General features: G+C 48.3%; 1 long non-coding RNA gene across 1 annotated transcript; it reads left to right on the top strand.

Moving 5' to 3' along the window:
• The first annotated feature begins 418 nt into the window (after positions 1-418).
• LOC141271032 (uncharacterized) lies at positions 419-2,009 on the top strand. The gene is made up of 3 exons (XR_012321800.1): positions 419-488; positions 1,011-1,096; positions 1,928-2,009. It is a non-coding gene; the product is annotated as an uncharacterized lncRNA (long non-coding RNA).
• Positions 2,010-11,543: the final 9,534 nt, after the last annotated feature.

Raw genomic sequence — 11,543 nt, 5'->3', positions numbered from 1 at the left:
AATTTTTGCAGAAATCCAATGTCTCAGTCAAGGGAAATCTAATGTAGAAGCCGTATACAAATCAGCATGGAAGTGCACTGGGGGCGTGGAAGAAGAAATCCATACTGTGACACACCCCCAGTGCACTTCCAGGCTAATTTACATATTTCTCCCATGCTTCAGCTGCCTTACCATCACTCACATGTACAGCGAGGGTGGGGGGGTTCCTCATTCATGTGATGATTGGGGGAGTCCTCCATCATTTCCATTACATTTATTCATGGATGCGCCGTACGTTCTCATATTTGGAATCCCTATATAATGAGTATTATTCCCATTTACAGACATCTTGACATTTCTGAGTTATATTTTTGTAATATATATGTAGGATTAATATTGTCTAATACATTTTATTTCTTCATCATTTTTTCACTCTTTTAGAAACAACTGTGTTGGCGGATGCTGACAGTAGAATCTGTGAGATCCCGGAGATCCAAGAATCTGACGGTGTAAGTATCATGGAGAGAGATGTGGGTGTATCACCAGATTATGGGGTGTGAATGACAGGTCCAGTATTATCCCCCATATAACCATGGGATGCCTCTATTCTAAGAGGAGATGACACTATTGTGTTAGATAATAGCATTAATATTAAATGGAATCTGTCACCAGGTTTTTGCCATCCCATCTGAGAGCAGCATGATGTAGAGGCAGAGACCCTGATTCCAGCGATGTATCGATTACTTTACTGGGTGCAGCAGTTGTGATAAAATCACTAATTTTTCTGCTCTGAATGCTGAGCTCTGTATAACCCCGCCCACACCCCTGATTGGCTGCTTTCTTGTGCACTGTGTATAGGCAGAAAGCTCAGTGGTGGGGGTGGGGTTATACAGAGCAATAGGACTACATGGCACAAGACATTGGATCAGTGTACATCAGCCGGGACATAATATAGGAGGGAGACGTTTTTGCATCTGGAGCTTTTTTCCAGCCTCTTCTATATCTTCATATCATTTCTTATTCTTTTATAGAGCGTGATCAAATCATTGACCCCGTCAAGACAGCCGCATGAGAGCGACTATGAGACATCCAAACTGATCAGCAGTGGAAATTTTGGGTGAGTTTTCTGTTGGCATAATCCACATTTCTCAGGGTTCCCAATGACAATGCTCCAGCCTCTGTGCTCTGCCCTTCAGTGTTATCATGGGGAAATTATATGATTCTGTAGGAAAACAAACTGTTAAGGAAAGGGATTAAAATAGAATAATATATTACACCTGTCTGTCCTAGACCCTCATCTGTTCTTACACTGCCACCCCCATCAGAGCTTCCCGGTCCTCCGCGCCGGTCTTTGTTTTTTTTGGGCTCCATTAGAGAACTGATAAGAGTAATTGGCTACACACGCTCAAGTGAGGGGTGACACAAAATTTACGTCAATGACATCTGCACCCCCCACCCTCCACCATGACCATGTGAGTCTACTCACTGGTCTCAGCAATAAAGACTGGCACAGAGGACAAGTGGCTATAATGGGTTTCATTTTTTGTAACTCCTTCGCTCCCCTCCATTTATTATGTGGTTATGTCTTGGGGTATGCAGGAGCATAATTAACGTCATGTTATGGCAATTGGAGCACTTTTAATTTGGACCAACTTTTATTTGCACTGAATCGTATCTACTGGTCAAATGTAGTGAATCTGCCCAAGAATAATTTCGGTAGATTCTCTCATCTGTAATGTGACCTGGGTGAGGGCTCCGGCGGACGTGGCATTGTGTAGACCTCCCATAGGTGATCTATGTAGTGATCTTTTATGGATTTCTAGACATGGATTTCCAGTGACGGCCGGACTTCTAGCATTAAACATTAGTACAAAACATTATATAATGACTTCTATAGATGTTCTTGTAGTAAAGATTTATTCTAACCATGGATTCTCTTTCTCTCCAGTGCCGTCTACTTAGCGCACCATAAAGACTCACACCAGATCTTTGCTTTGAAGAAAATGGCCAAGCGGAACCTGGACACTCCAAAAAGAGTGGAATGGGCCTTTCTGGAGAGGGACATCCTAACATTCGCTGATTGTCCCTTTCTGGTCTCCATGCTCTGCTCCTTTCCAACGAAATCTCACCTGTGTATGGTCATGGAGTATGTAGGAGGTAGGACATGTATATTGTAGTATATTCAGCCCATGTCTTCTTACATCTTATCACCGCTTATATAATTAGGATAATTAGGATGATTACATCCCCAAAGTGCATTTACTGTAGGTTTCTATTACCAAGATGCCTGGAAATTCATTGATCTGTGTGCAGGGGCGCTATGGTGCCAGTGAGTCAGATCAGGCCCGGCACCGCTCGGCACTGGGTCCCATTCCACCACCTGTCATCATAATTTCAGAAACATTGTCAGAATACCGATGAAAAGAATGGTGGATAAGGGAGCCAAAAGTTCCTTAAGCCACCATTTAGCCTGCGCAGATGGGTCCAAGACTCTGTGTACTGCAGGTGTAATGACTAGAGATGAGCGTTGTTCTACTCGAACTGTTCGCCAATCTCAAATTCGAGCTGTTTTGGGCGGTGTTCGAGCCGGTCGGCGAACACGAACAATTTGAGAAAAATTCGGCTGTTCGAGGTTATGTTCGATAACTGTTCGTGCACCAAAATCATAACTGGATTTTTTCTCAGTAATGATGAAAATTAATGTTAATACGCAGTTTGAGTGTACAGCGGGGCGGGGGGAGGGGCAGGGGATGGATCTCTGCAGGAACAATGAAGATCTCCATTTTTTTTTCTCTTTCCCGCATTTGCAGTGGGGAGGTGCAATCTGTCAGCCTATCAGCAGCGCACACACGGAGCGAAGTGCTTTTTTTCACACAAGCAAGGGCATGTGTGATTGGCAGTGTATGTCACATGTCCTTGCCCTATAAGACCAAGCCATTTTCCCCGTCGCCACCATTTTCTCACTGCTGCAGCTGCGTGTTAGACGGCACCGCTGTTGCTGTGTGCGCTATACCTTGTTAATTTCAAGCCAATTTTCGCACAAATATACAGATAGCTTGGGAGTAGGGAATAGTTGTGATTGCAGTCCTTTTAAGGACTAGGTTACAGCATTTCCTATGACTTTTATCAGGCAGGTCTGTGCTCTTAAATAGATAGATTGTGGGAGTAAAGACTAATTGTAATTGGAGTCCTTTTCAGGACTAGGTTACATCAGTTCCTATCAGTTTTTGCCAGGCAGGTCTGTGCCAGTGCTGTGCAAGTTTTTTTCACAGCATTTGGCTGAATCTAGCAAAGCTAATCCTTTTTGGCCTATTGCAGAGTGTGTTAGTCAGTGGAGTAGCCTATCTGTGTTGCAAGATATACCACCTGTGTATAGAATACCAATTTTTTTACTGCACCTAGTGAAGTAAAATCTTTTGGGCATAGCATCATTCTATTAGTCCATCTATACTGACCTCCATCAGGTTGCAAACTGAATATAATTTTTTTCTGCATCTAGCTCTGAAAAAATATTTGGGCTTCTAGCAGTGTGTGGGACTTGGTCTATTAGTCCATCTATACTGACCTCCATCAGGTTGCAAATTAAAAATAATTTTTTTCTTCATTTAGCTCTGAAAAAATATTTGGGCTTCTAGCAGTGTGTGGGACTTGTTCTATTAGTCCTTCTATACTGACCTCCAGCAGGTTGCAAATTGAATATAATTTTTTTCTGCATCTAGCTCTGAAAAAATATTTGGGCTTCTAGCGGTGTGTGGGACTTGGTCTATTAGTCCATCTATACTGACCTCCATCAGGTTGCAAATTAAAAATAATTTTTTTCTGCATCTAGCTCTGAAAAAATATTTGGGCTTCTAGCAGTGTGTGGGACTTGGTCTATTAGTCCATCTATACTGACCTCCATCAGGTTGCAAATTAAAAATAATTTTTTTCTTCATTTATCTCTGAAAAAATATTTGGGCTTCTAGCAGCGTGTGGGACTTGTTCTATTAGTCCATCTATACTGACCTCCATCAGGTTGCAAATTAAAAATAATTTTTTTCTGCATCTAGCTCTGAAAAAATATTTGGGCTTCTAGCAGTGTGTGGGACTTGGTCTATTAGTCCATCTATACTGACCTCCATCAGGTTGCAAATTAAAACTAATTTTTTTCTGCATCTAGCTCTGAAAAAATATTTGGGCTTCTAGCAGTGTGTGGGACTTGGTCTATTAGTCCATCTATACTGACCTCCATCAGGTTGCAAATTGAATAAAAAAATTTTCTGCATCTAGCTCTGAAAAAATATTTGGGCTTCTAGCGGTGTGTGGGACTTGGTCTATTAGTCCATCTATACTGACCTCCATCAGGTTGCAAATTAAAAATAATTTTTTTCTGCATCTAACCCAGCCAATAGTTTTGGCCTAATACCACAGTTTGGCCACTCAGCTCTGCTCGGTTACCATCCATTGTTTTTTTGTGCAAACAACTCCAGAGTTGTGAATTAGTTAACCACCAAAATGAGTGGAAAAAGGCCTGCTGCTGGTGGAAAGAGGAATAGGCGTGTTGGGAAGGGGAAAAAAGGTTGTGTCCGTGGGGTAGGTGCAGAAGAAAGACCATCTTCCAGCCAAACTAAAATGTCTACTTCTTTTAGCGGACAATGTGATAAGATCCCTTTCTTACGGCCACGCCAATCGCTACAAATTCCAGATGAGGCACAAAAACAGCAGGTGCTTCAACGGATATCAAGTGCTCCTTTAAGTGGGCTCTCCTCCACATCAACTTCAACATCACAAATACTCCAGTCCTCAAAGGTGTCACCCAAATCGCACTTGCTTCCTCACAGCTCCCAAATCTCCAGCTGCCCGTCTGAGTATGAGGTAGAACAGATGGTTGAGTCTGCAGAGCTGTTTACTCATACTATAGCCTGGGAATCAGAGGTCGACTCCAGCGCTTCTGTGAATCCAGACGAGGAAATGATCTGCACTGATGCCCAGAATCTTTATGAGTCGGATCCAGGACCAGACGCAGAAGGTTCTGACCATAATGTAGACCCTCATTCCCAAACTGTAACTCCTGTTGGTGGAGACAATGAGGAAGACGATGATAAGACTCAAATACCTGATTGGAGCGACAACTTTAGTTTTTTGTCAGGGCAGGAACAGGTTGGCTCTGAGGACGACGGGTGTGATAACGCACAGGGTGATGATGATGAGGTCGGAGATCCCACTTACTGTCAACCCACAGTCAGCCAAGAGATGAGGTCAGCAGAGGAGGTGGAGGAAGATGCTAGTGACGACGAGGTCAGGTTGCGCCTTCCTGGACAGAGACGTAGTACTGGAAGCACGTCAACAACTGCATCCTCAAACACAACTCTGCCTCTCACCACAAGTCGTGGTGGCTCTTCAGGTCGCATGGGTGCTAAGCCTTGCATAGCCTGGGCATTTTTTCAGATCGATAAAGATGACCCAACTCGTGTTATCTGTAACATTTGTCAGCAAAAGCTAAGTAGAGGCCAAAAAATACATAGTTTGAGTACTTCATGCATGAACCGGCACATGGACATGAAGCATAAGTTGCAGTGGGAAGCTCAGTGTGCTACAATGCGGTCTAGCCGGCCGGGCCAACCACCGTCTGCCATATCTTGTGCATCCGCAGCCTCTTCATCCTCTGTGACTGGGGGGACAGCAGTCACACCTGTTTTGGGGCGCAGACCTGCCACCTCTTTACCCGCAACAGCCAGCGTGATTGGCAGGTCATCATTTTCTTTGGAGGTGGTAACACCAGCTGGTCTTGAGCGCTGTCCGACATCGATAGCACCACCTTTGGATCAAGGCAACCTAACATGTCCGCCTGCATCTTCCTCACAGACCGGCAGTTTGCCGGGGACACCCTTATCAACCCCGTCTAAGCACAATAGCCAGCCCTCGGTCCCTCAGATGTGGACAAGTAAAAGACCATTTCCTCCTAGCCATGAGAAAGCTAAGAGGTTGAATTTCACCATCTGCAAGCTCTTGGCTACAGAAATGCTGCCTTTCCGCCTGGTGGACACAGAGGATTTTCGAGACCTTATGTCCGTCGCAGTGCCCCAGTACCAGATGCCCAGTCGGCACTACTTCTCAAAGAAAGGTGTGCCTGCGCTCCACCAGCATGTCGCACACAACATCACCGCTTCTTTGAGAAACTCTGTGTGTGACAGGGTGCATTTCACCACAGACACTTGGACGAGTAGGCATGGACAGGGGCGTTACATGTCGCTGACTGGGCACTGGGTAACTATGGTGACAGCAGGACAAGGGGCTGCTGTCCAAGTCTTGCCGTCCCCACGAGTTGTGCGTCAATCCTCTTTATGTCATTTTTCCTCCACTGCTTCTGCCTCCTCAACCTCCTCTCGGTCTTCCACCTGCACCCAAAGCCTGTCTGGTCATGCCACAAGCTTTCTAACTGCGCAGAAGGGATCCTGCACACCTCCTTACTATGCTGGCAGTAGGGCTCAACGTCATCAGGCGGTTTTTACATTGAAATGTCTGGGAAATGTGAGTCACACAGCTGAGGAGTTGTGGTCAGCTCTGGAGAACCAATTTCATGAATGGTTGTCTCCACTGGACCTGAAACCAGGGAAGGCCGTGTGCGACAATGCTGCAAACCTGGGTGCGGCCCTTCGCCGGGGCAATGTCACACACGTGCCTTGTATGGCTCACGTGTTGAACCTGGTTGTCCAGCAATTTTTAGCCCACTATCCCAGACTAGATGGCCTTCTGCAGAGGGCACGGTCGCTGTGTGCTCACTTCCGCCGTTCGCATCCCGCAGCTCAGCGACTTACATCTCTACAGAAGTCGTTGGGCCTGCCACTTCACCGGCTAAAATGCGATGTGCCTACCCGGTGGAATTCAACTCTGCACATGTTGCAGCGACTGTGGCAGCACCGACAAGCCCTGGTGCAATACGTTCTGACGTATAGCCTGGGCCAACGAGATTCAGAGGTGGGGCAAATCACGCTGGAAGAGTGGTCTCAGATCAGGGACCTATGCACCCTTCTGCACAGTTTTGAAATGGCGACGAAGATGTTTAGTGCTGACGATGCCATTATCAGCATGACTATTCCGGTGATTTACATGCTGGAGCACATGTTAAACAGAATTCGGAGTCAGGTGGTGGCACAAGAGGAGGTGGAGGAAGTAGAGGAGGAGGAGTTGTATGCGGAAGGGCTAACATCTGCAAGGTCCAGACGGTCGGCAGCACCAGGGCGGCAGGCATGTGAGGGTGGGGGAGATGATTTTACCAGGGCGCATGGTAGCAGCCAAACTAGTGAGGAAGGTGCAGGAGCCCAGGAAGAAGTGGAGGACGAACTGATGGAAGACTCATCAGATGAGGGAGACCTTGATCACATTTCTGTTGTGCGAGGTTGGGGGGAGAGGACAGAGGAAGGAAGCATGATTGTTACCTCGCCACCAACACAACAGGGACTTGGTGCTCCTGGATGCGCAACACACATGAGTGCCTTCTTGCTGCACTACCTGCAACATGACCCTCGAATTGTGAGAATTAGAAATAATCCTGACTACTGGGTTGCCACACTGTTAGATCCCCGGTACAAAAGTAAATTTGCAGAAATTATTCCTGCCATAGAAAGGGATGCACGCATGCAGGAGTATCAGCAGAGACTGTTGCAGAATCTTACATGTGCTTTTCCACAAAATACCAGTGGTGCACGTAGTGAATCTCACAGTTCCAACTTGCCAACCGTGGTCTGTATGGAATTGTTCAATAAAGGGCCCAAAATTAAGATAACATAGATGGGAGAGGTCTCTATGAATAGGAATTCCTAAGTATTTGATACCCTGTGAGGGCCAGGCAAAGGGAAAGTTGGACTGGATGGAATCCTATATGGATTTAGGGAGGGAGACATCGAGGGCCTCAGACTTCGCTGCATTGATTTTAAAATTTTACCATGTAACAAAGTGATCTATTTCAGCTATAACAGCAGGGATGGATATATGTGATTGAGTGATATATACTAGGACATCATCAGCAAATAGAGAGCACTTGTACTCGGTGCCTCCCACCTCAATCCACCTAATATTGGGGTTATGGCGAATTGATGAGAGCAGGTGCTCCGTCACTAGGATGTATAAGAGAGGGGACAGAGGACATCCCTGCCTTGTCCCATTGGTGATTGTGAAAGGTGATGAAAATGTTCTGACGCACCCCCTGGGCCTTGGGACACCCGGAGCCGGACCCTTTTTGGTGGATGCTGGTGGTTGTAGTCTTCGTGGCGGCGATCCGGTTCCGTGGCTCAGGGCGGTCAAACCAGTGGCGGAACTATTTATGTGGTTTTGATGTTTAAATGTCCGACTACGCCACCCGTGGATTGCGGTCAGAGTGAACCGCCGCTACAGGGCAGACCGCTAAGGCTGGTGTTGTGGGTGCAGCAGAGCGTAGCATAACTCCCCACGGGAGGAGTATAGCCTCAGGGCAGTGTATGCGGAGGATGGGGGTGATGGTGCAGGGCAGCAGCAGTAACGACACGGAGTCAGTGATGCAGTTCAGGGCCTTTACTCACAGTTCTTATTATCCAGACCACGTCTGCAGGTAACGGCTGCCCACGTCGTACTGTGCTCACCAGGTGAGGGGCTCAGACAACTCCCAGATAACTTTGGAGCGCTTCACAGGACCCCCTTTGTGTGTCCTTTGTCTGGCCTTTCTTACCAACACTTCTGTCCGGCTGCCTCGGGCCTCCTCTTGGTAAACTTGGCGCCAGTTTCCCTGACCCTATGTGGTGCCTTCCTAGCGGGTGGAGCAAGGGGCTGCGCCACATAAAATGTCAGAGCCTCCGGTTTCTAGCTGAGGGTCGTTTCCTGCCTCCACTAGTTCGGGGACCGGTCTCCCCCTTTGGCCTGACCCCTCCACGCAGGTGGATTCGGGCGTGCGGTGGCGACTCGCCCGTCCGCACCCCTGGGATCCCTTCATTCCTCGTTCCTGGAGCCTTCTCCGCTCCTCTTCCTTCCTTCTCCCTCTTGCAGGCCTGGGCCTCTGTTACTAGGCCCGCCTCCGGAGCAGAGCTCATGCAGAGCCCCTGCTCCCTGCCACTTCTGCTCAGACTTCTCTGCACTGAACTAAGATGGTGCCCACCTTTTATACTCCCTTCTCAATGCACCCAGGAACTGCTTCCTCCCTGCTCCTGCACTGCAGGGTTCCCCTTCCTCAGTGTTCCCTCCCCCCACTCCAGCCAGGGACAGGGACTGTCGTGCCCATCTCAGGGGCATATTGGTCGCCCTGCCCCACGGCAATGTGGTGTAATGCATGCAGGTGTCGGGTCCTGATCCACACTCCATCCTTATCTGAGAGTGAGATATCACACCTCTGGGTGAGGTGCAATACGTCTGTAGCAACCGAGCCCTCGGTGCTACAGTTCCATTTATCTTCAGCCTAGGTGACGTATTGTGATACAGGGCCGTGATTTTGGCTATAAAAGGGTCCCCTAGACCCCTACCCCAAGCTTTTTAAGAGAATCATATATGGCGTGCCAGGAGACTCTATGGAATGCTTTCTCAGCATCCAACGAGAGTATCTACTTACAAATTTTTAACTGCATCTAGCCCAGGAAATACTTTGTGCCTAGTAGCAGTGTCTGCTAGTCAGCGGATTATCCCGGCTGTTAAGCAAGCTACACCACCTGTAGTTTGGACACTTAATTTTTTCAAAGGAAATGCTTCGGGACCACGGGATACTTAGTGAAGAGCATCAGGAGGCACCCCAAGGCATAGGGGCTGGGACTGGCACTAGGATGCCTTGCGGTGGACAGCCGAGCTCGATCCTTATAAAAGCTTTTTAACTGCAGCAGCTTTAGTGGACGCTACTGGAGCTGGAATTACGCGGCTGCTGGCATGAGACTTGCCCTCCAATAGATCCTTGTAAATGGATTTAAAGTGTATTCATTCAAATTAGAGGGACAATTTAAATTAAAAAGCTTAGAGCTGCCTCCACCACAGGGGGGCTCTCTCGACCCACCAGCGGACAGGCACCAGTATTGGGAGAGGGGGGCTGGCCGTCAGGGTTCACCGCGGCTCTGGCACAAACCCGGCGACACGGAGGTGGCACGGGCAGGAGCGGACTGGCCGTCTCGGCTTCTCACTTTTGGATTTTAGAAGGGCATGACATGCCTATATCTGTGTCTCCCCCTCCTTTTACTCCTCCACCTCTTTTCTTTTCGCATGACTATATGTACTTGTCACTTTTCCATGTGTTAGTTGTGTCTTCTGAGCAGTTTGTCAGCTTTTGGACACCTTTGAAGGTGTTTCTATGTGTTTTTGTTTGCCTGCCATTGGTTTTAACGGTGTTCGAAGGTGTTCGACGAACAGTTCGACGAACAGTTCGGCGAACACACGGGTGTTCGACGAACCGAACCGAACTCGAACACTACGGGGGTGGCTCAACACTAGTAATGACGTCACAATATTGCATCTGTAGTGTGGAGTCTCAGTACCTACACTGCACAGGTGGGGCTGGTGGGGGCCATAAGACTGAGTGATGGGGCTCGTGGGGACCATAATACTGAGTGGTGGGGCTGGTAGGGGCCATAACACTGAGTGATGGGGCGGGTGGGGGCTAAAAAACTGAGTGGTGAGGCTGGTGGGGGCCATAATACTAAGTATTGGTGGAGGCCATAATACTAAGAGGTGGGACTCGGGGGGTGGTAGTACTGAATGGTGGTGCTGGTGGGTGTCTTACTACTAAGTGGTAGGGCTGGTGGGGGCCATAACACTGAATGGTGGGGTTGGTGAGGGCCATAATACTGAGCAGTGGGGCTGGTGAGGGCGACAATACTGAGTGATGAGGCTGGTGGGGGCCATAATACTAAGTAGTGGTGGGTTCCATAATATTCAGAGGTGGGGCTGGTGGGGGCGGTAGTACTGAATGGTGGGGTTGGTGAGGGCCTTAATACTGAGTAGCTGAGTAGTGGGCCTTGTGGGTGCCTTACTACTAAGTGGTGGGGCTGGTGGGTGCCATAATACTGAGTAGTGAGAGTGGTGGAGGACAAAATACTGAGGATTGAGGGTTGCGGGGGCCATAATATCTGAGAGGTGGTGATGGAAGGGGCCACAATACTGAATGGTGTGCTGTGTGAGAGGCTAAATGGGACTGTAAGTATCCCCATATTGAACTGGTGACTGTGCATGCTCATGCACTGAGTTGGGGTCCTCATATTGAATGGTTTGCAGTGGGGGTCCCCATTCTGTATGGGGGTCCTTATTCTGTTTGATTAGTTGTGGGGGCCATCATACTGAGTGGGCAGTAGTGGATGTCATTATATTGTCTGAGGGGCTGTGGGGGCCATTATATTAAGTAGTGGGGGGGCTGTGGGCACCATTATACTGAGTAGGGGGCTATGACTGGCCTCATACTGAGTGGGGACATTATAGACAGGTGCTACACTATATCTGACTCGCCCCCTGGGCCGTGGGGCACGCGGAACCGGGCGATAGGGAGACGTTGGGGGTAGTAGTGGTGGCGGCCCGGTCCCGCGGCTCAGGGTGGTCAGGCCAATGGTAGTCTGCTACGTGCTTTAGATAATGTCCGACTACGCCAC

The sequence above is a fragment of the Phyllobates terribilis genome, unplaced genomic scaffold (genome assembly GCF_046119375.1).
Source record: "Phyllobates terribilis strain yellow unplaced genomic scaffold, ASM4611937v1 Scaffold_5__5_contigs__length_657084704, whole genome shotgun sequence".
NCBI lineage: Eukaryota > Metazoa > Chordata > Amphibia > Anura > Dendrobatidae > Phyllobates > Phyllobates terribilis.
This window is presented reverse-complemented; position numbering and strand designations above follow the sequence as displayed.